Source organism: Hyla sarda, chromosome 3 (assembly GCF_029499605.1).
Source record: "Hyla sarda isolate aHylSar1 chromosome 3, aHylSar1.hap1, whole genome shotgun sequence".
Taxonomy (NCBI): domain Eukaryota; kingdom Metazoa; phylum Chordata; class Amphibia; order Anura; family Hylidae; genus Hyla; species Hyla sarda.
Window position 1 is genome coordinate 69,778,611 of NC_079191.1, and position 22,084 is coordinate 69,800,694.

A 22,084-nucleotide genomic window follows, 5' to 3' on the forward strand; every position below is an offset into this window, starting at 1 on the left:
TTATGAATGATCGGATCCCCGCAGCAGCGCTGCGGGCGATCCGATCATTCATTCAAATCGCGCACTGCCGCAGATGCCGGGATCTGTATTGATCCCGGCACCTGAGGGGTTAATGGCGGACGCCCGCGAGATCGCGGGCGTCGGCCATTGCCGGCGGGTCCCTGGCTGCGATCAGCAGCCGGGATCAGCCGCGCATGACACGGGCATCGCTTCGATGCCCGCGGTTATGCTTAGGACGTAAATGTACGTCCTGGTGCGTTAAGTACCACCGCACCAGGACGTACATTTACGTCCTGCATCCTTAAGGGGTTAAGCTATATAGGGGGATATTCAAAGAATCTAGAGCTTTTTTTGCTTTAGCTGCTGCACATTTGCTTAAAATGTGGTGCACACTATTAACGACTTAGCACCCTGTTAGCCAATATTTATAATGATTTTTAAAAAGGGGCAAGGTTTTTGTGTGCTATCGTCACCCTATTTTCAAAGGTTTAGCACAACTTCCTGGCGCACAAAAGTGTTGCAGTTAACACCAATTTTACCTGGTTTTAAATGATGTGCTTTTGATTTTTTGTTGTTGTTGTGGGCAAAAAGCCATGCCCCACTTTTGAAAATCTGGCACTTATAACACTAATAGTGGCACTAATAAAACAGCACTGATTACATATTTGAATATTCCCCCTTTGTGCTTTATAAGTACACCTTTTTTTTCAATGCTATTTTATAAATATGCAAGTTAGGGAGGCTGTGTACCAAGAGTGTTTCTTTACCACCTTCTCACCCGTTCCTGTAACAACACGGCCTCTCTGCATTTTACAGCACACAGAGCAAAATGACATCACTTCAGAGGGGCAATAAATATGCAAGAGGAGGTGTTTAAAGTTTGGGTCTACTGGCACAGCTTTTTAGTTATGAAGTGATGCATCTATTCTTAACTATATGAAATTAAGTAGTTAAAATGTGACCTTAAGTATGGAGTCAAATTTCACCTATTAATTGCTGGCATGGCTATCTTCTGTAGATAACGCCTGAACAAAGTAATTTCAAGATCGAAACAACAGATAGGTGCTGCACGTCAGGAACTTCAGGAAGTTGATTGGTGCCTTATAATTTAATATCTATTATTAAAGAATACTACTTATTACTTATGAGAAACATACATAAATTAATTGTTCAGAATAATTCACATTCACTAGAGTTAATTCTATATCAAAGTGAAAACAACACTGGAGACTATCCATCATGTCTCATGTATATATAACATAACAGCAGTGCCACCATATATCTGTGCAGTTGATCAACTCCCCTCGTTGTCTCAAAGGATAATATATATTTGTGAACAAACAGTGCAATGGCATCCTACCAATCACGGCAATGCCCATATCCACATTAGGCTTCCACAACCCAACATATTTACGTGGCAGTATCTGGCGTATGTGCAGTTGAACAGGAGCTGTCAAACTCTATAGTGGGCACAGTACAGCCTCTCTAGTGTGAAAACAGTCATAAATACAGAGTGGCCATGCAAAAGGGACCGAATAAAGCTTTGCACTGCTCAAAGAAAACTTTACTATGGTTCATATGGGGTACAGATGCACACTGCAGCCAATGATTAATCTGTGGGACGATCAGTTTAAGGGGAACTCCACTGAAAAACATTTTTTTTTAATCAACTGGTGCCAGAAAGTTAAACAGATTTGTAAATTACTTCTATCAAAAAATCTTAATCCTTCCAGTACTTATCAGCTGCTGTATGATCCACAGGAAGTTCTTTTCTTTTTGAATGTCCTTTCTGCCTGACCACAGTGCTCTCTGCTGACACCTCTGTCCATTTTAGGAACTGTCCAGAGTAGGAACAAATCCCCATAGAAAACCTATCCTGCTCTGGACAGTTCCTAAATCATAACAGCAGCTGGATCATAACAGCAGCTGATAAGTACTGGAAGGATTAATATTTTTTAATAGAAGTAATTTACAAATCTGTTTAACTTTCTGGCACCAGTTGATTTAAAAAAAAAAAAAAAGTTTTCCAGTGGAGTATCCCTTTAAGGTTTGTATCTACCTTATAATGCCATGTTGTGTTAAAAAGCGTGTTGCTTAATTTCTTAACACATTTTTTCGAGCAGTCTGAGCTCCACTTTCCTGACACAAAGCTCCCTACAGAGCTACACAGACGTTAAATAGCATTCATACTGCCTCACTGAGCTAAAAAGGTACAGTGCCTTCACTGCAAGCAACATTCTCTTAAAGTAAAGATGATGAAAGAGAAATTATATTATACTTATGTCAGTACAAAGAAACGTTCAGAACTAGGGCTGCAACGATTAATCGATGTACAAAAGCCCCCAAAAGTTACAAAATGGCGTTTTTTTTTTTTCGATTTTGTCGCACAATGATTTTTTTTTCCGTTTCGCCGTGCATTTTTGGGTAAAATGACTAATGTCACTGCAAAGTAGAATTGGCGACGCAAAAAATAAGCCATAATATGGATTTTTAGGTGGAAAATGGAAAGGGTTATGATTTTTAAAAGGTAAGGAGGAAAAAACGAAAGTGCAAAAACGGAAAAACCCTGAGTCCTTAAGGGGTTAAAGGGATATTCCAGGAAAAAAAACTTATATATATATATATATATATATATATCAACTGGCTGCAGAAAGTTAAACAGATTTGTAAATTACTTCTATTAAAAAATCTTAATCCTTTCAGTACTTATGAGCTTCTGAAGTTAAGGTTGTTCTTTTCTGTCTAAGTGCTCTCTGATGACACCTGTCTTGGGAAACGCCCAGTTTAGAAGAGGTTTGCTATGGGGATTTGCTTCTAAACTGGGCGTTTCCTGAGACAGGTGTCATCAGAGAGGACTTAGACAGAAAAGAACAACCTTAACTTCAGAAGCTCATAAGTACTGAAAGGATTAAGATTTTTAAATAGAAGTAATTTACAAACACGGTCGGTGGGATAGTTTTTCAGGTCCCCATGAATACATAATATCCCAGCCTGTTGTCCCATGTAGTCCGTGGGCAGCAACAGATTTGACCTCATTAGGGTCACCATACTCCCGAGTCCAATAATGCCTCAACCACACATCCTCCCACCTTCAGCTGGCGGAAGTGTCTCAAGTCTCCTGCCCTTGGGATACTGGTGGCACAGTCTCTGGGCATACAGGGACCGCCTGAGCACATAGATTGTGCCCATCAGTTCCGGCCGCTGGGGACAATTAGCCCTAACATGTCCCGATTCGTTACAGTTCCAACAAAGCAATGGGGCAGGGGTTTTTGGGATTTCCAGCCCCCTGGGCAAGGGTGGGGACCTCCTGAGTTTAACGGCCCCCTCCTACAGTTTGATGGTGGCCTCGTCCCTCTCCACGAGGTCTTCCATACCCAGTGCATTACTAGGTGATGCCTGGCCAATCCAGCTCTGGAGGGTGTAAGGCAGAGCCCTCCAGAACATATCAGCCAGGAGTTGGTCCAGTATGGCAGCGGGACTCAGGACTTCTGGCTGTAGCCACTACTGCAGCCGCTGCAATAAGTCATAATATTGAGGCCGGGCAGGCTCAGCCCGCTTATACTCCCACTGCCTTACTCACTGGGCCCGGACCCACACATTTACCCCCAGTCTTGCCAAAATCTCACCCATGACGATGTCATAATTAGCTGCCTGGTCTTTGGACAAGTCAAAATACGCCTACTGGGATCCAGATCTCAGAAACAGTGTGATGACCTCGGCCCACTGGTCCGGGGGTAACCTCTCCCTCGTGGCCACCTTCTCGAAGACCGCCAAGTAGGTCTCGACGTCATCAGAGGGTGTCATCTTGGAGATCACCATCCTAACAGCCTTCCGGGCATCCGGGTTAGTCCGGGTTGTCGTTGCAGCTGTAACAGCAGCTGGTTGGTCTCCTGCTGGAGCTTGTTGGTCTCACGCTGTTGCTTGGTGGACTCCAGCTGTTGCAAGTTGGCCTCCATGAGTGCTTTTATAGCCACCTCCATTTTGGCAACTCTGCAGACTCTGGATCAGTTCAGACACAGGATAAACACACCCGCCAGACTGACAGTCACTTGTCGGCATATTCATAGCCCCTAGCAACAACTCCAGTGGTTTATCTTGAAGCCTGATGAAGCCGCCCATGTGCGGTGAAACGCGTTGCATTTTAATAAACCTTTTATACTCACCTGATGTGCCTGTTCCGAGTCAGCACTGCAAAAGACCCACCGCACCTTTGAAGTTCATTTGTCGCTATCTACTTGGTTGGGAAGCTGCAGACCGGGCTCTAACATTCTTTACATGCTGTCCATTGTTGTGTGTGAGCTCACACAACCACCTGGGGCAAGAGGTTTTAAAAAGAATCCTTCTACCAATACCTACCCAGTCGGTTTTACGCTATGGAGCGCTCTCTTTTATATTTTTAGTTTACCTCAGCTGGTGAGGCAGCCTAGCTTTAAGGCCAACAAAAGCCAGCCAGGATTGTGGGGAATGACCCCCACCTGCACTTGGTCATTCCCAGCAAGAGCCGGATTGGCCTTCCAGACACACTACGGCCACAGTATCAGTCTGCACCGCAGCACAGACACTGGAAAATTACTGGCTCTTACTTCACCGAGGCCAGGAACATCTCCATGGGAAATTACTGTGGGAAAAAATTGTAGATTCTATATACTTTCTGCTTTATTTGCCATGAATTCTATAGTGTGAATATAACCTTTATAGTAACTGAGCGAATGTAGCTGGACAACTCAGGCTCCCCGCACATTGCAGATTTATGCTTCGTACATCTCTCATACTTCAGAACAGTTTAAAAAATGGTCCTGAGACCTGTTGCATGTGATACAATACATTATTTGATATAAACAGGATTGATGGTGTCCCTTTACACTATGATGTGGACATTTTGAGGGAGTATTTCTTTCTCCACAGGATTCTGACCCTCCGATTACTTACCTGTTTATAAGCCTTACTTGCATGTATCTATTTTAACACACAGGCGTGCCCACCCTTGCCCTTGTTTTTCTTTGGTCATATTTATAATCCATCTTATATACCTCCCTGAGGATGTTGCTTGCTAGCAACAGAAATGCATCAGTGGTATTGAGTTTGCTAATACTGACTGTTCCACTTCTGGGCCAGATTGGGCCCTTCAGAGCCCAGTGTGGATATTGAGTATGATATCTGTTAATGTAGTACAAAAAGGATAAACTGTCCATCTACTTGACCCATTTGACCACATGTGTCAATATTTTATGATTGAGGTGTTGTATTATCACTTGCACCGTTGGTATTCTATTTTAAGGCATATTAATAAAAGTTACATTTTAAAGGGGTTAGTCAGGAAAAAAACTTTTTTTTATATATCAACTGGCTCCAGAAAGTTAAACAGATTTGTAAATTATTTATATAAAAAAATCTTAATCCTTTCAGTACTTATGAGCTTCTGAAGTTAAAGTGCTCTCTGATGACACCTGTCTCGGGAAACGCCCAGTTTAGAAGAGGTTTGCTATCAGGATTTGCTTCTAAACTGGGCGTTTCCCAAGACAGGTGTCATCAGAGAGCACTTAGACAGAAAAGAACAACCTTAACTTCAGAAGCTCATAAGTACTGAAAGGATTAAGATTTTTTAATAGAAGTAATTTACAAATCTGTTTAACTTTCTGGAGCCAGCTGATTTATAAAAATTTGTTTTTTCCTGGAATATCCCTTTAATCAGCACAAAGAAGGGGCGCTGTCAGCCTTTAGTTATATATCCCGTATATCATTGGCATATATAACCTGTAATCTGGGGCATGAACATAGTAGTAAACATAAGGGCCAATTAACTAGTCCTGAGTAGGCGCAAGGACTAAATATAATATTGTCTGTCTGTATATCTGTCTATCATCTCCGTATGACAGTATACTGTCAGGGCATATTGGGTGTTGTTGTTTTGTGACACCTGCAGAGGCACAGGTAGGAGGCACTGAATTTTACAATACAAAATAGCATCTACAATGCAGATATAGGCCTCAGCAGTAGATACATCTTCTGCTTCAGTAAAGCATATTTCAGTTTTTGGAACAGTGTGTCAATGTGCTAGAATCTTACATGATTTCCTACCAGAGAAGGGGTCAAAGTTTCAGTCTGATTACTAATCTCTCCGGCTTCCACTGCTGGCAGTCGGTATACACCGCTGTTCTTGGGAACATTTCTCCATTGGCTATGACATATAGTCTGTATATGACATCCATAACTTACGATCTGAATGATACTAATGTTCTTCATGATATTGACACATTATAGCTTTGTTAGACTACACACATTTTTAATATTGGATATGTTATACTCCAGTTCGTCTGCGATATGTATTTTACAGCTGCACATTATTTCATTCCCTGAGTTTGCAAATTTATGGCAATTACAGATTCAGAAATGAGTCTTCTTGTAATTTCTTCCAGACAATCATTCCATTTCAATTGCAGTTATGTCTTGTTCATGATGGAAATCACTTTCAATGTAATAAAGCAAAATAAAAAAAATGACAAATGATGGCAGTGATATAAAAATAACAACAAACTGTTGTTGCCGCAACACAGACAAACTTTGTATAATTTCAGTTTAGATCTGAGTTAAAAGGGGATGTTCTTGTTAATTCCTCTGCTTGTTGTCCGGGAATGGAAGCAGCGGAGGCTGCAAAGTGTAATGACCTCCAGAAATCCTGTTCTTACAGTTCACACAACCAGTACGGTTTACACAAGCACAATACAGACATATTTCAATATTACAGCCACATATCCTGCCTGACCATGGGTCAGGGCATTTTCATACCACCATTAAATATCTGTTTTATTGATGCAAAAACCTTGTAGATTTCTGAAGCAAAAACCAAGTGTTTTTTCTTAAAATATATATATCTCCCATAAACTTTAATAGGAGACAGTGGTCTGCGCCAAAAAGATGTGACATGGAAATTCTTTACACATGTTTGTGCTCTAAAGCTCCCATTAAAATCATTGGGGCCTCAGGACATTTACCCCTGTACTTAACGCTGTTCAGAGAAAGCCACTATACAGCACTCCACACGGGCAAGGTTTTTGCCTGTGTGCCCATACCTTACATGGATCTATGATGCTGTTGGTGCGGTCATTACATCTGTAGTCAGGTTAGGACTTGCGATTGTAATACAGATGCAGAAATACACCCAGCTGGTGTGAAACTGGTCAAGCATTGTAACATATATGAAAGGCATACAGACATACAGTATTGGTCCAAAGATTCTATGTGAGCTGACTCCATTCACACTGAAGCCTGAGTTCTCTTGCAAGTGTTACAACAGTGTAGATTAGATATGACTATGATATGAGACTCTGAATGTGACCAAAGAAAGTTTCCATTCACTGGCCACAAGCAGAGATCTTGAAAATGGTGCGAAGTATAAACACTATGGCCCATGTGAAAAATGCTAGGAATAAATGAGTCTTAAAGGGGTTATCCACCATAAGGTGATTTTAGTACATACCTGCCAGGCAGTAATGGACATGCTTAGAAAGGATCTGCACTTGTCTTGCTATTAAAAATAAATATTGGGGTGAATCACATAAGAATTGTGAGACCACCAATACACACAGGTACAGACACTATATTATGGACTGCACTAACTTTACAGCCCCTGTAGCATAGTCAAATAAATAAAATAAAAAATCCTGGAATACCCCTTTAACCCCTTAACGACCAAGGACGTAAATTTATGTCCTGGTGATGCGGTACTTTGCACACCAGGACGTATATTTACGTCCTGTACATGACCGTGAGCATCTGACCGATGCTCGGATCATGCGCGGCTGGTCCCGACTGCTGATCGCAGCCAGGGACCCGGCGGTAATGGCCAGCGTGTCATTCATGCGGGACTGCAATACCCAGCCTTATCATGTCTGCCTCAGTGTGGCACGATTTCTAGGCTTTGCAGATTGATAGTAGCAGAGGACTAGAGGGCATAGGATGTGTATAACCCTGTTACAGAACAATCCTAAGGAATGTTTTGAAACCTAAAGGAGATTTTCTGTTGTCAATTCTCCATTGAATCATTCAGCTTGTTTTCCTAGTTAGATGAGCACTTTGCATGACTAAATTATGTGTTCTTTGTTCTTCAGCTGCTAAGAAAAAAAATCACTGCCACGCAGCTCATCTATTTATGACAGCGACCAAAGGTTGAAGCCAACAGACTTGTTTAGACCAAAGGTCGCATTTAGTAATAAAAGCTGATTTTTCCCAGTTTCTTTATAATCTATGAGAGATGAGATAAAGCAGCTTCTTTACAGCTTCTCAGATAAATGTAACTAAAACAGCTTGTCCACTCACTCCGTCTCTTCCCCCACCTCATTACGATAACCTTAACCTGTATGTATTGCTGATAAATGGTGTCTGAGTCAGCAATATTACATGACTTTTAACCACCTGTGGGTATCATGTGCTCCAGAGAAGGATTAGGATGGATAAAGCATAAGATAGACAACAGGTTAACGTAGACAACATTATCTACATTGGTGCAAAGAAAAGCCATATAGCTAGTGTGTGTGTGTGTGTGTGGGGGGGGGGGATTTTTTGAGTTGGGGGGGGGGAGCATTTATAATTTTAGTTCATCTGATATTATCACTGAATAGTTTAAATCCAAAAAAGTCAATAGAAAATGGTAGTCGTGTAACAACCCCGCAGAGTCTCAAACTCTCGCCATTTGCAGTTCCGGGCGCCAGGCAGGTGATTTCTTCAGGCATTTATCCCTGCTTTGGTCAAGCAGCGCTAAATGCCGGAAGACATTCACACACTTTGGCAAACTGCTACAGTACTTACATCTCCCTGTTGCAGCCTATTACAAGCCTTCCTAGAGTGGTGATGTCACCTACCGCGCGCATCCCTGCAAAGAAGGCTCGCCATCGGCTGCTGCAGGAAGATGTAAGTACCAGTGGCGGGTGACACCATGGCCGCTCGGCACCCTCCCCCCAGACAGCTGTGCCGTCCACTAGCAGAACCCCACCCAAACCCCGGTCCTCAGCTGCGGGCGGCACGTTAGCACACCAACATTTATTCAGAGGGGAAGGTGTGTGATAGTATTATATTCAGAGGACGCAGTGTGTGATAGTATTCTATTCAGAGGACGCAGTGTGTGATAGTATTTTATTCAGAGGGAACAGTGTGTGATAGTATTCTATTCAGAGGACGCAGTGTGTGATAGTATTCTATTCAGAGGACGCAGTGTGTGATAGTATTTTATTCAGAGGATGCAGTGTGTGATAGTATTATATTCAGAGGGGACAGTATGTGATAGTATTATATTCAGAAGGGACAGTGTGTCATAGTATTATATTCAGAGGGGACAGTGTGTGATAGTATTATATTCAGAGGGGACAGTGTGTGATAGTATTATATTCAGAGGGCACAGTGTGGGATAGTATTATATTCAGAGAGCACAGTGTGTGATAGTATTATATTCAGAGGGGACAGTGTGTGTGTTACGCCGAGCGCTCCGGGTCCCCGCTCCTCCCCGGAGCGCTCGCTACACTCTCACTACTGCAGCGCTCCGGTCAGATCCACTGACCCGGTGCGCTGCGATACTGCCTCCAGCCGGGATGCGATTCGCGATGCGGGTGGCGCCCGCTCGCGATGCGCACCCCGGCTCCCGTACCTGACTCGCTCTCCGTCGGTCCTGTCCCGGCACGCGCGGCCCCGCTCCCTAGGGCGCGCGCGCGCCAGGTCTCTGCGATTTAAAGGGCCACTGCGCCGCTGATTGGCGCAGTGGTTCTAATTAGTGTGTTCACCTGTGCACTCCCTATGTATACCTCACTTCCCCTGCACTCCCTCGCCGGATCTTGTTGCCATTGTGCCAGTGAAAGCGTTTCCTTGTGTGTTCCTTGCCTGTGTTCCAGACCTCCTGCCGTTGCCCCTGACTACGATCCTTGCTGCCTGCCCCGACCTTCTGCTACGTCCGACCTTGCTTCTGTCTACTCCCTTGTACCGCGCCTATCTTCAGCAGTCAGAGAGGTTGAGCCGTTGCTAGTGGATACGACCTGGTCACTACCGCCGCAGCAAGACCATCCCGCTTTGCGGCGGGCTCTGGTGAACACCAGTAGTGACTTAGAACCGGTCCACTAGCACGGTCCACGCCAATCCCTCTCTGGCACAGAGGATCCACCTCCTGCCAGCCGGCATCGTGACAGTAGATCCGGCCATGGATCCCGCTGAAGTTCCTCTGCCAGTTGTCGCCGACCTCACCACGGTGGTCGCCCAGCAGTCACAACAGATAGCGCAACAAGGCCACCAGCTGTCTCAACTGACGGTGATGCTACAGCAGCTACTACCTCAGCTTCAGCAATCATCTCCTCCGCCAGCTCCTGCACCTCCTCCGCAGCAAGTGGCCGCTTCAGGCCTACGACTATCCTTGCCGGATAAATTTGATGGGGACTCTAAATTTTGCCGTGGCTTTCTTTCTCAATGTTCCCTGCACTTGGAGATGATGTCGGACCAGTTTCCTACTGAAAGGTCTAAGGTGGCTTTCGTAGTCAGCCTTCTGTCTGGAAAAGCTCTGTCATGGGCCACACCGCTCTGGGACCGCAATGACCCCGTCACTGCCTCTGTACACTCCTTCTTCTCGGAAATTCGAAGTGTCTTTGAGGAACCTGCCCGAGCCTCTTCTGCTGAGACTGCCCTGTTGAACCTGGTCCAGGGTAATTCTTCCGTTGGCGAGTACGCCGTACAATTCCGTACTCTTGCTTCAGAACTATCCTGGAATAATGAGGCCCTCTGCGCGACCTTTAAAAAAGGCCTATCTAGCAACATTAAAGATGTTCTGGCCGCACGAGAAATCCCTGCTAACCTACATGAACTCATTCATCTAGCCACTCGCATTGACATGCGTTTTTCCGAAAGGCGTCAGGAGCTCCGCCAGGATATGGACTTTGTTCGCACGAGGCGTTTTTTCTCCCCGGCTCCTCTCTCCTCTGGTCCCCTGCAATCCGTTCCTGTGCCTCCCGCCGTGGAGGCTATGCAAGTTGACCGGTCTCGCCTGACACCTCAAGAGAGGACACGACGTCGCATGGAGAATCTCTGCCTGTACTGTGCCGGTACCGAACACTTCCTGAAGGATTGTCCTATCCGTCCTCCCCGCCTGGAAAGACGTACGCTGACTCCGCACAAAGGTGAGACAGTCCTTGATGTCAACTCTGCTTCTCCACGTCTTACTGTGCCTGTGCGGATATCTGCCTCTACCTTCTCCTTCTCTACTATGGCCTTCTTGGATTCCGGATCTGCAGGAAATTTTATCTTGGCCTCTCTCATCAACAGGTTCAACATCCCGGTGACCAGTCTCGCCAGACCCCTCTACATCAATTGTGTTAACAATGAAAGATTGGACTGTACCATACGTTTCCGCACGGAGCCCCTCCTAATGTGCATCGGACCTCATCACGAGAAAATTGAGTTTTTGGTCCTCCCCAATTGCACTTCTGAAATTCTCCTTGGACTACCCTGGCTTCAACACCATTCCCCAACCCTGGATTGGTCCACAGGGGAGATCAAGAGTTGGGGTACCTCTTGTTTCAAGGACTGCCTTAAACCGGTTCCCAGTACTCCCTGCCGTGACCCTGTGGTTCCCCCTGTAACCGGTCTCCCTAAGGCCTATATGGACTTTGCTGATGTATTTTGCAAAAAACAAGCTGAGACTCTACCTCCTCACAGGCCTTATGACTGTCCTATTGACCTCCTCCCAGGCACTACTCCACCCCGGGGCAGAATTTATCCTCTGTCCGCCCCAGAGACTCTTGCTATGTCGGAGTACATCCAGGAAAATTTAAAAAAGGGCTTTATCCGCAAATCCTCCTCTCCTGCCGGAGCTGGATTTTTCTTTGTGTCCAAAAAAGATGGCTCCCTACGTCCTTGCATTGACTACCGCGGTCTTAATAAAATCACGGTAAAAAAACGCTACCCTCTACCTCTTATCTCTGAACTCTTTGATCGCCTCCAAGGTGCCCACATCTTTACCAAACTGGACTTAAGAGGTGCTTATAATCTCATCCGCATCAGGGAGGGGGATGAATGGAAAACGGCATTTAACACTAGAGATGGACACTTTGAGTATCTGGTCATGCCCTTTGGCCTGTGCAACGCCCCTGCCGTCTTCCAAGACTTTGTTAATGAAATTTTTCGTGATCTCTTATATTCCTGTGTTGTTGTGTATCTGGACGATATTCTGATTTTTTCTGCCAACCTAGAAGAACACCGCCAGCATGTCCGCATGGTTCTTCAGAGACTTCGTGACAATCAACTTTATGCCAAAATGGAGAAATGTCTGTTTGAATGTCAATCTCTTCCTTTCCTAGGATACTTGGTCTCTGGCCGGGGACTACAAATGGATCCAGACAAACTCTCTGCCGTCTTAGATTGGCCACGCCCCTCCGGACTCCGTGCTATCCAACGTTTTTTGGGGTTCGCCAATTATTACAGACAATTTATTCCACATTTTTCCACCATTGTGGCTCCTATCGTGGCTTTAACCAAAAAGAATGCCAATCCTAAGTCATGGCCTCCTCAAGCGGAAGACGCCTTTAAACGGCTCAAGTCTGCCTTTTCTTCTGCTCCCGTGCTCTCCAGACCTGACCCTTCTAAACCCTTCCTATTGGAGGTTGATGCCTCCTCAGTAGGAGCTGGAGCGGTTCTTCTACAAAAAAATTCTTCCGGGCATGCTGTTACTTGTGGTTTTTTTTCTAGGACCTTTTCTCCGGCGGAGAGGAACTACTCCATCGGGGATCGAGAGCTACTGGCCATTAAATTAGCACTTGAGGAATGGAGGCATTTGCTGGAGGGATCAAAATTTCCAGTTATTTACACCGATCACAAGAATCTCTCCTATCTCCAGTCTGCCCAACGGCTGAATCCTCGCCAGGCCAGGTGGTCTCTGTTCTTTGCCCGGTTTAATTTTGAAATTCACTTTCGCCCTGCCGATAAGAGCATTAGGGCCGATGCTCTCTCTCGTTCCTCGGATGCCTCGGAAGTAGAGCTCTCTCCGCAACACATCATTCCTCCTGACTGCCTGATCTCCACTTCTCCAGCCTCCATCAGGCAAACTCCTCCAGGGAAGACCTTCGTCTCTCCACGCCAACGCCTCGGAATCCTCAAATGGGGTCACTCCTCCCATCTCGCAGGTCATGCGGGCATCAAGAAATCCGTGCAACTCATCTCTCGTTTCTATTGGTGGCCGACTCTGGAGACGGATGTTGTTGATTTTGTGCGGGCCTGCACTGTCTGTGCCCGGGATAAGACTCCTCGCCAGAAGCCCGCTGGTCTTCTTCATCCTCTGCCTGTCCCCGAACAGCCTTGGTCTCTGATTGGTATGGACTTTATTACAGACTTACCCCCATCCCGTGGCAACACTGTTGTTTGGGTGGTCGTTGATCGATTTTCCAAGATGGCACATTTTATTCCTCTTCCTGGTCTTCCTTCAGCGCCTCAGTTGGCAAAACAATTTTTTGTACACATTTTTCGTCTTCACGGGTTGCCCACGCAGATCGTCTCGGATAGAGGCGTCCAATTCGTGTCAAAATTCTGGAGGGCTCTCTGTAAACAACTCAAGATTAAATTAAACTTTTCTTCTGCTTATCATCCTCAGTCCAATGGGCAAGTAGAAAGAGTTAACCAGGTCCTGGGTGATTATTTACGGCATTTTGTTTCCTCCCGCCAGGATGACTGGGCAGATCTTCTACCATGGGCCGAATTCTCGTATAACTTCAGAGTCTCTGAGTCTTCTTCCAAATCCCCATTTTTCGTGGTGTACGGCCGTCACCCTCTTCCCCCCCTCCCTACTCCCTTGCCCTCTGGTTTGCCCGCTGTGGATGAAATAACTCGTGATCTTTCCACCATATGGAAAGAGACCCAAAATTCTCTCTTACAGGCTTCATCACGCATGAAGAAGTTTGCTGATAAGAAAAGAAGAGCTCCCCCCATTTTTTCTCCCGGAGACAAGGTATGGCTCTCCGCTAAATATGTCCGCTTCCGTGTTCCCAGCTACAAATTGGGACCACGCTATCTTGGTCCTTTCAAAATTTTGTGCCAGATTAATCCTGTCTCTTACAAACTTCTTCTTCCTCCTTCTCTCCGTATTCCTAATGCCTTTCACGTTTCTCTTCTTAAACCACTCATCATCAACCGTTTCTCTCCCAAACTTGTTTCTCCCACTCCTGTTTCCGGCTCCTCGGACATCTTCTCCGTAAAGGAGATACTGGCCTCCAAGAAGGTCAGAGGGAAAACCTTTTTTTTGGTCGATTGGGAGGGCTGTGGTCCTGAAGAGAGATCCTGGGAACCTGAGGACAATATCCTAGACAAAAGTCTGGTCCTCAGGTTCTCAGGCTCCAAGAAGAGGGGGAGACCCAAGGGGGGGGGTACTGTTACGCCGAGCGCTCCGGGTCCCCGCTCCTCCCCGGAGCGCTCGCTACACTCTCACTACTGCAGCGCTCCGGTCAGATCCACTGACCCGGTGCGCTGCGATACTGCCTCCAGCCGGGATGCGATTCGCGATGCGGGTGGCGCCCGCTCGCGATGCGCACCCCGGCTCCCGTACCTGACTCGCTCTCCGTCGGTCCTGTCCCGGCGCGCGCGGCCCCGCTCCCTAGGGCGCGCGCGCGCCGGGTCTCTGCGATTTAAAGGGCCACTGCGCCGCTGATTGGCGCAGTGGTTCTAATTAGTGTGTTCACCTGTGCACTCCCTATGTATACCTCACTTCCCCTGCACTCCCTCGCCGGATCTTGTTGCCATTGTGCCAGTGAAAGCGTTTCCTTGTGTGTTCCTAGCCTGTGTTCCAGACCTCCTGCCGTTGCCCCTGACTACGATCCTTGCTGCCTGCCCCGACCTTCTGCTACGTCCGACCTTGCTTCTGTCTACTCCCTTGTACCGCGCCTATCTTCAGCAGTCAGAGAGGTTGAGCCATTGCTAGTGGATACGACCTGGTCACTACCGCCGCAGCAAGACCATCCCGCTTTGCGGCGGGCTCTGGTGAACACCAGTAGTGACTTAGAACCGGTCCACTAGCACGGTCCACGCCAATCCCTCTCTGGCACAGAGGATCCACCTCCTGCCAGCCGGCATCGTGACAGTGTGATAGTATTATATTCAGAGGGGACAGTGTGTGATAGTATTATATTCAGAGGGGACAGTATGTGATAGTATTATATTCAGAGGACACAGTGTGTGATAGTATTATATTCAGAGGGGACAGTGTGTGATAGTATTTTATTCAGAGGACGCAGTGTGTGATAGTATTTTATTCAGAGGGGACAGTATGTGATAGTATTATATTCAGAGGGGACAGTGTATGATAGTATTATATTCAGAGGACGCAGTGTGTGATAGTATTTTATTCAGAGGGCACAGTGTGTGATATTATTATATTCAGAGGGGACAGTGTGTGATAGTATTATATTCAGAGAACACTGTGTGATAGCATTTTCCTCAGAGGGGACAGTGTGTGATAGTATTATATTCAGAGGGGACAGTGTGTGATAGTATTATATTCAGAGAATGCAGTGTGTGATAGTATTTTATTCAGAGGGCACAGTGTGTGATAGTATTTTATTCAGAGGGCACAGTGTGTGATAGTATTATATTCAGAGAGCGCAGTGTGTGATAGTATTATATTCAGAGAACGCAGTCTGTGATAGTATTATATTCAGAGGGGACAGTGTGTGATAGTATTTTATTCAGAGGGCACAGTGTGTGATAGTATTATATTCAGAGGGGACAGTGTGTGATAGTATTATATTCAGAGGGGACAGTGTGTGATAGTATTATATTCAGAGGGGACAGTGTGTGATAGTATTATATTCAGAGAACGCAGTCTGTGATTGTATTATATTCAGAGAGCACAGTGTGTGATAGTATTATATTCAGAGGGGACAGTGTGTGATAGTATTGTTACGCCGAGCGCTCCGGGTCCCCGCTCCTCCCCGGAGCGCTCGCTTCACTCTCCCCGCGGCAGCGCTCCGGTCACGTCCTCTGACCCGGGGCGCTGCGATTCCGCTGCCAGCCGGGATGCGATTCGCGATGCGGGTAGCGCCCGCTCGCGATGCGCATCCCGGCTCCCCTACCTGACTCGCTCTCCGTCTGTTCTGTCCCGGCGCGCGCGGCCCCGCTCCCTAGGGCGCGCGCGCGCCGGGTCTCTGCGATTTAAAGGGCCACTGCGCCGCTGATTGGCGCAGTGGTCCCAATTAGTGTGTTCACCTGTGCACTTCCCTATATCACCTCACTTCCCCTGCACTCCCTTGCCGGATCTTGTTGCCTTAGTGCCAGTGAAAGCGTTCCTTGTGTGTTCCTTGCCTGTGTTTCCAGACCTTCTGCCGTTGCCCCTGACTACGATCCTTGCTGCCTGCCCCGACCTTCTGCTACGTCCGACCTTGCTTTTGCCTACTCCCTTGTACCGCGCCTATCTTCAGCAGCCAGAGAGGTGAGCCGTTGCTAGTGGATACGACCTGGTCACTACCGCCGCAGCAAGACCATCCCGCTTTGCGGCGGGCTCTGGTGAAAACCAGTAGTGGCTTAGAACCGGTCCACTAGCACGGTCCACGCCAATCCCTCTCTGGCACAGAGGATCCACTACCTGCCAGCCGGCATCGTGACAGTAGATCCGGCCATGGATCCCGCTGAAGTTCCTCTGCCAGTTGTCGCTGACCTCACCACGGTGGTCGCCCAGCAGTCACAACAGATAGCGCAACAAGGCCAACAGCTGTCTCAACTGACCGATATGCTACAACAGTTACTACCACAGCTTCAGCAGTCATCTCCTCCGCCAGCTCCTGCACCTCCTCCGCAGCGAGTGGCCGCTCCTGGGATACGCTTATCCTTGCCGGATAAATTTGATGGGGACTCTAAGTTTTGCCGTGGCTTTCTTTCCCAATGTTCCCTGCATCTGGAGTTGATGTCGGACCTGTTTCCCACTGAAAGGTCTAAGGTGGCTTTCGTAGTCAGCCTTCTGTCCGGAAAAGCCCTGTCATGGGCCACACCGCTCTGGGACCGCAATGACCCCGTCACTGCCTCTGTACACTCCTTCTTCTCGGAAATCCGAAGTGTCTTTGAGGAACCTGCCCGAGCCTCTTCTGCTGAGACTGCCCTGTTGAACCTGGTCCAGGGTAATTCTTCCGTTGGCGAGTATGCCGTACAATTCCGTACTCTTGCTTCAGAATTGTCCTGGAATAATGAGGCCCTCTGCGCGACCTTCAAAAAAGGCCTATCCAGCAACATTAAAGATGTTCTGGCCGCACGAGAAATTCCTGCTAATCTACATGAACTTATTCACCTAGCCACTCGCATTGACATGCGTTTTTCCGAAAGGCGTCAGGAACTCCGCCAAGATATGGACTCTGTTCGCACGAGGCGTTTCTCCTCCTCGGCTCCTCTCTCCTCTGGTCCCCTGCAATCTGTTCCTGTGCCTCCCGCCGTGGAGGCTATGCAGGTCGACCGGTCTCGCCTGACACCTCAAGAGAGGACACGACGCCGTATGGAGAACCTCTGCCTGTACTGTGCTAGTACCGAACACTTCCTAAGAGATTGTCCTATCCGTCCTCCCCGCCTGGAAAGACGTACGCTGACTCCGCACAAAGGTGAAACAGTCCTTGATGTCTACTCTGCTTCTCCACGTCTTACTGTGCCTGTGCGGATGTCTGCCTCTGCCTTCTCCTTCTCTACAGTGGCCTTCTTGGACTCAGGATCTGCAGGAAATTTTATTTTGGCCTCTCTCGTCAACAGGTTCAACATCCCGGTGACCAGTCTCGCCAGACCCCTCTACATCAATTGTGTAAATAATGAAAGATTGGACTGTACCATACGTTTCCGCACGGAGCCCCTTCTTATGAGCATCGGATCTCATCATGAGAGGATTGAACTTTTGGTCCTCCCCAATTGCACCTCGGAAATTCTCCTTGGACTTCCCTGGCTTCAACTTCATTCCCCTACCCTGGATTGGTCCACGGGGGAGATCAAGAGTTGGGGGTCCTCTTGTTCCAAGAACTGTCTAAAACCGGTTCCCAGTAACCCTTGCCGTAACTCTGTGGTTCCTCCAGTAACCGGTCTCCCTAAGGCCTATATGGACTTCGCGGATGTTTTCTGCAAAAAACAAGCTGAGACTCTACCTCCTCACAGGCCTTATGATTGCCCTATCGACCTCCTCCCGGGCACTACTCCACCCCGGGGCAGAATTTATCCTCTCTCTGCCCCAGAGACTCTTGCCATGTCCGAATACGTCCAGGAGAATCTAAAAAAGGGCTTTATCCGTAAATCCTCCTCTCCTGCCGGAGCCGGATTTTTCTTTGTGTCCAAAAAAGATGGCTCCCTACGTCCTTGCATTGACTACCGCGGTCTTAATAAAATCACGGTTAAGAACCGCTACCCCTTACCCCTCATCTCTGAACTCTTTGATCGCCTCCAAGGTGCCCACATCTTCACTAAATTGGACTTAAGAGGCGCCTATAACCTCATCCGCATCAGAGAGGGGGACGAGTGGAAAACGGCATTTAACACCAGAGATGGACACTTTGAGTATCTGGTCATGCCCTTTGGACTGTGCAACGCCCCTGCCGTCTTCCAAGACTTTGTCAATGAAATTTTTCGTGATCTGTTATACTCCTGTGTTGTTGTATATCTGGACGATATCCTAATTTTTTCTGCCAATCTAGAAGAACACCGCCAGCATGTCCGTATGGTTCTTCAGAGACTTCGTGACAACCAACTCTATGCCAAAATTGAGAAATGTCTGTTTGAATGCCAATCTCTTCCTTTTCTAGGATATTTGGTCTCTGGCCAGGGACTACAGATGGATCCAGACAAACTCTCTGCCGTCTTAGATTGGCCACGCCCCTCCGGACTCCGTGCTATCCAACGCTTTTTGGGGTTCGCCAATTATTACAGGCAATTTATTCCACATTTTTCTACCATTGTGGCTCCTATCGTGGCTTTAACCAAAAAAAATGCTGATCCCAAGTCCTGGCCTCCTCAAGCAGAAGACGCCTTTAAACGACTCAAGTCTGCCTTTTCTTCGGCTCCCGTCCTCTCCAGACCTGACCCTTCCAAACCCTTCCTATTGGAGGTTGATGCCTCCTCAGTGGGAGCTGGAGCTGTTCTTCTACAAAAAAATTCTTCCGGGCATGCTGTCACTTGTGGTTTTTTCTCTAGGACCTTCTCTCCAGCGGAGAGGAACTACTCCATCGGGGATCGAGAGCTTCTAGCCATTAAATTAGCACTTGAGGAATGGAGGCATCTGCTGGAGGGATCAAGTTCTCCTGTTATTATCTACACCGACCACAAGAACCTCTCCTACCTCCAGTCTGCCCAACGGCTGAATCCTCGCCAGGCCCGGTGGTCTCTGTTCTTTGCCCGATTTAATTTTGAGATTCACTTTCGTCCTGCCGATAAGAACATTAGGGCCGATGCTCTCTCTCGTTCCTCGGATGCCTCAGAAGTTGAACTCTCTCCGCAACACATCATTCCACCTGACTGCCTGATCTCCACTTCTCCTGCCTCCATCAGGCAGACTCCTCCAGGAAAGACCTTTGTTTCTCCTCGCCAACGCCTCGGAATCCTCAAATGGGGTCTTCCTCCCTCTCTTCGTATCCCTAATGCCTTTCACGTCTCTCTTCTCAAACCACTCATCCTCAACCGTTTTTCTCCCAAATCTGTTCCTCCCACTCCTGTTTCTGGCTCCTCGGACATCTTCTCGGTCAAAGAAATTTTAGCTGCCAAAAAGGTCAGAGGGAAAAATTTTTTTTTAGTGGACTGGGAGGGTTGTGGTCCTGAAGAGAGATCCTGGGAACCTGAGGACAACATCCTAGACAAAAGTCTGCTCCTCAGGTTCTCAGGCTCTAAGAAGAGGGGGAGACCCAAGGGGGGGGGTACTGTTACGCCGAGCGCTCCGGGTCCCCGCTCCTCCCCGGAGCGCTCGCTTCACTCTCCCCGCGGCAGCGCTCCGGTCACGTCCTCTGACCCGGGGCGCTGCGATTCCGCTGCCAGCCGGGATGCGATTCGCGATGCGGGTAGCGCCCGCTCGCGATGCGCATCCCGGCTCCCCTACCTGACTCGCTCTCCGTCTGTTCTGTCCCGGCGCGCGCGGCCCCGCTCCCTAGGGCGCGCGCGCGCCGGGTCTCTGCGATTTAAAGGGCCACTGCGCCGCTGATTGGCGCAGTGGTCCCAATTAGTGTGTTCACCTGTGCACTTCCCTATATCACCTCACTTCCCCTGCACTCCCTTGCCGGATCTTGTTGCCTTAGTGCCAGTGAAAGCGTTCCTTGTGTGTTCCTTGCCTGTGTTTCCAGACCTTCTGCCGTTGCCCCTGACTACGATCCTTGCTGCCTGCCCCGACCTTCTGCTACGTCCGACCTTGCTTTTGCCTACTCCCTTGTACCGCGCCTATCTTCAGCAGCCAGAGAGGTGAGCCGTTGCTAGTGGATACGACCTGGTCACTACCGCCGCAGCAAGACCATCCCGCTTTGCGGCGGGCTCTGGTGAAAACCAGTAGTGGCTTAGAACCGGTCCACTAGCACGGTCCACGCCAATCCCTCTCTGGCACAGAGGATCCACTACCTGCCAGCCGGCATCGTGACAAGTATTATATTCAGAGGGGACATTGTGTGATAGTATTATATTCAGAGTACGCAGTGTGTGATAGTATTATATTCAGAGGTTATAGTGTGATGTAGTATTATATTCAGAGTGGAAAGTATGGCAGTATTATATTCAGAAGGCGCAGTATGTGATATAATTATATTCAGAGGGCGAAGTATGTGGTAGTATTATATTCAGAGGATACAGTGACTGGCAGTGTTATATTAATTATTGTTTTCATATGGATCAGAATTTTCTGATGAAGTGAGGAGCCACCTGGGTGTCAAGTTCTGCACAGAAAAAATTTAGCTTGAAGAAGTCACAGCGGTATGTACCTAAATAAGATAAGGAAAGATTATATAGAAGACGTCAAGACCTGTGAGTTACTTATATCATTGTCTGATATGTCCAATTAGGACTGTAGCGATTACTTTCAATATATATCTTTGTCAACATTTTACATTTGGTGGGGGTGACACCATTTTTTACCTCACTGGGTGACACTAACCCTAGCAATGCCACTGGTAAGTACTGCAGCAGTGCTTGCCTTATGACTCAATAGGGAGGACCTGCTTCTTAGGGGGCATAACCTATCTTCTTAGGGGGCATAATTGTTTAAATAGGAGCCCTACCTGCAGGGGGTCATATCTATCTCGGGGCCTGTACACCTATAGGGAACCCCCCATCATGCCTCCATATAGATATGACCCCCATCTGGTAGGGCTCCCCAGTAGGTAGACAGGCCCCCAGATAGATATTGTGATTGTGATAGATATCAGTGATGGGGATCATATCTATCTAGGGCCTCTATACCTACTTGGGAGCTCTACCTGATGGGGGTCATATCTATCTGGGGGCCTGTGTACCTACTGGGGAGCCCTACCAGATGTGAGTCATATCTATATGGGGGCATGATGGGTGCATTATATGTGAGGGGCACATAATGGGGGCATTATATGTGAGGGGTGCATGATGGGGGCATTATATGTGAGGGGCGCATGATGGGGGCATTATATATGAGGGACACATGATGGGGGCATTATATGTGATGGGCGCATGTGGCCCAGCCTCACCCAGCTGCTATCTCCAGTGGCCCCCAGTTAATTTGAGTTTGAGACCCCTGCTGTAGAGTTCTGTAGACACAAACTCAAGTTTAACTTGTTTCGCTAAAGCAATATCTATTATTACATCAGACATATGTGATACAAAAAAAATAATTGTTCAGAAGCATGTAATTCCTCTATTTTCTAAATAGATGTTCTGGTTGGATAAATAACAATACATTTTCATGGGTAAATATCTGGCTTTTGGTGCTGTAAGGTGCTTAAAGGGTTACTTAAAGGGTGGAAAACAAATGTGTGCGTAGTTCTTTCCAGTCTGACCACAGTGCTCTCTGCTGACACCTCTGTCTATGTCAGGAACTGTCCAGAGCAGGAGAGGTTTGCTATGGAGATTTGCTCCTACTCTGGACAGTTCCTGACATGGACATAGGTGTCAGAAG

At 47.5% G+C, this 22,084-nt stretch overlaps 1 protein-coding gene across 4 annotated transcripts in view; it reads right to left on the reverse strand.

Moving 5' to 3' along the window:
* Positions 1-22,084, reverse strand: part of APOB (apolipoprotein B) — a 195,229-nt gene that overhangs the window by 151,000 nt on the left and 22,145 nt on the right. The window lies entirely within an intron of this gene.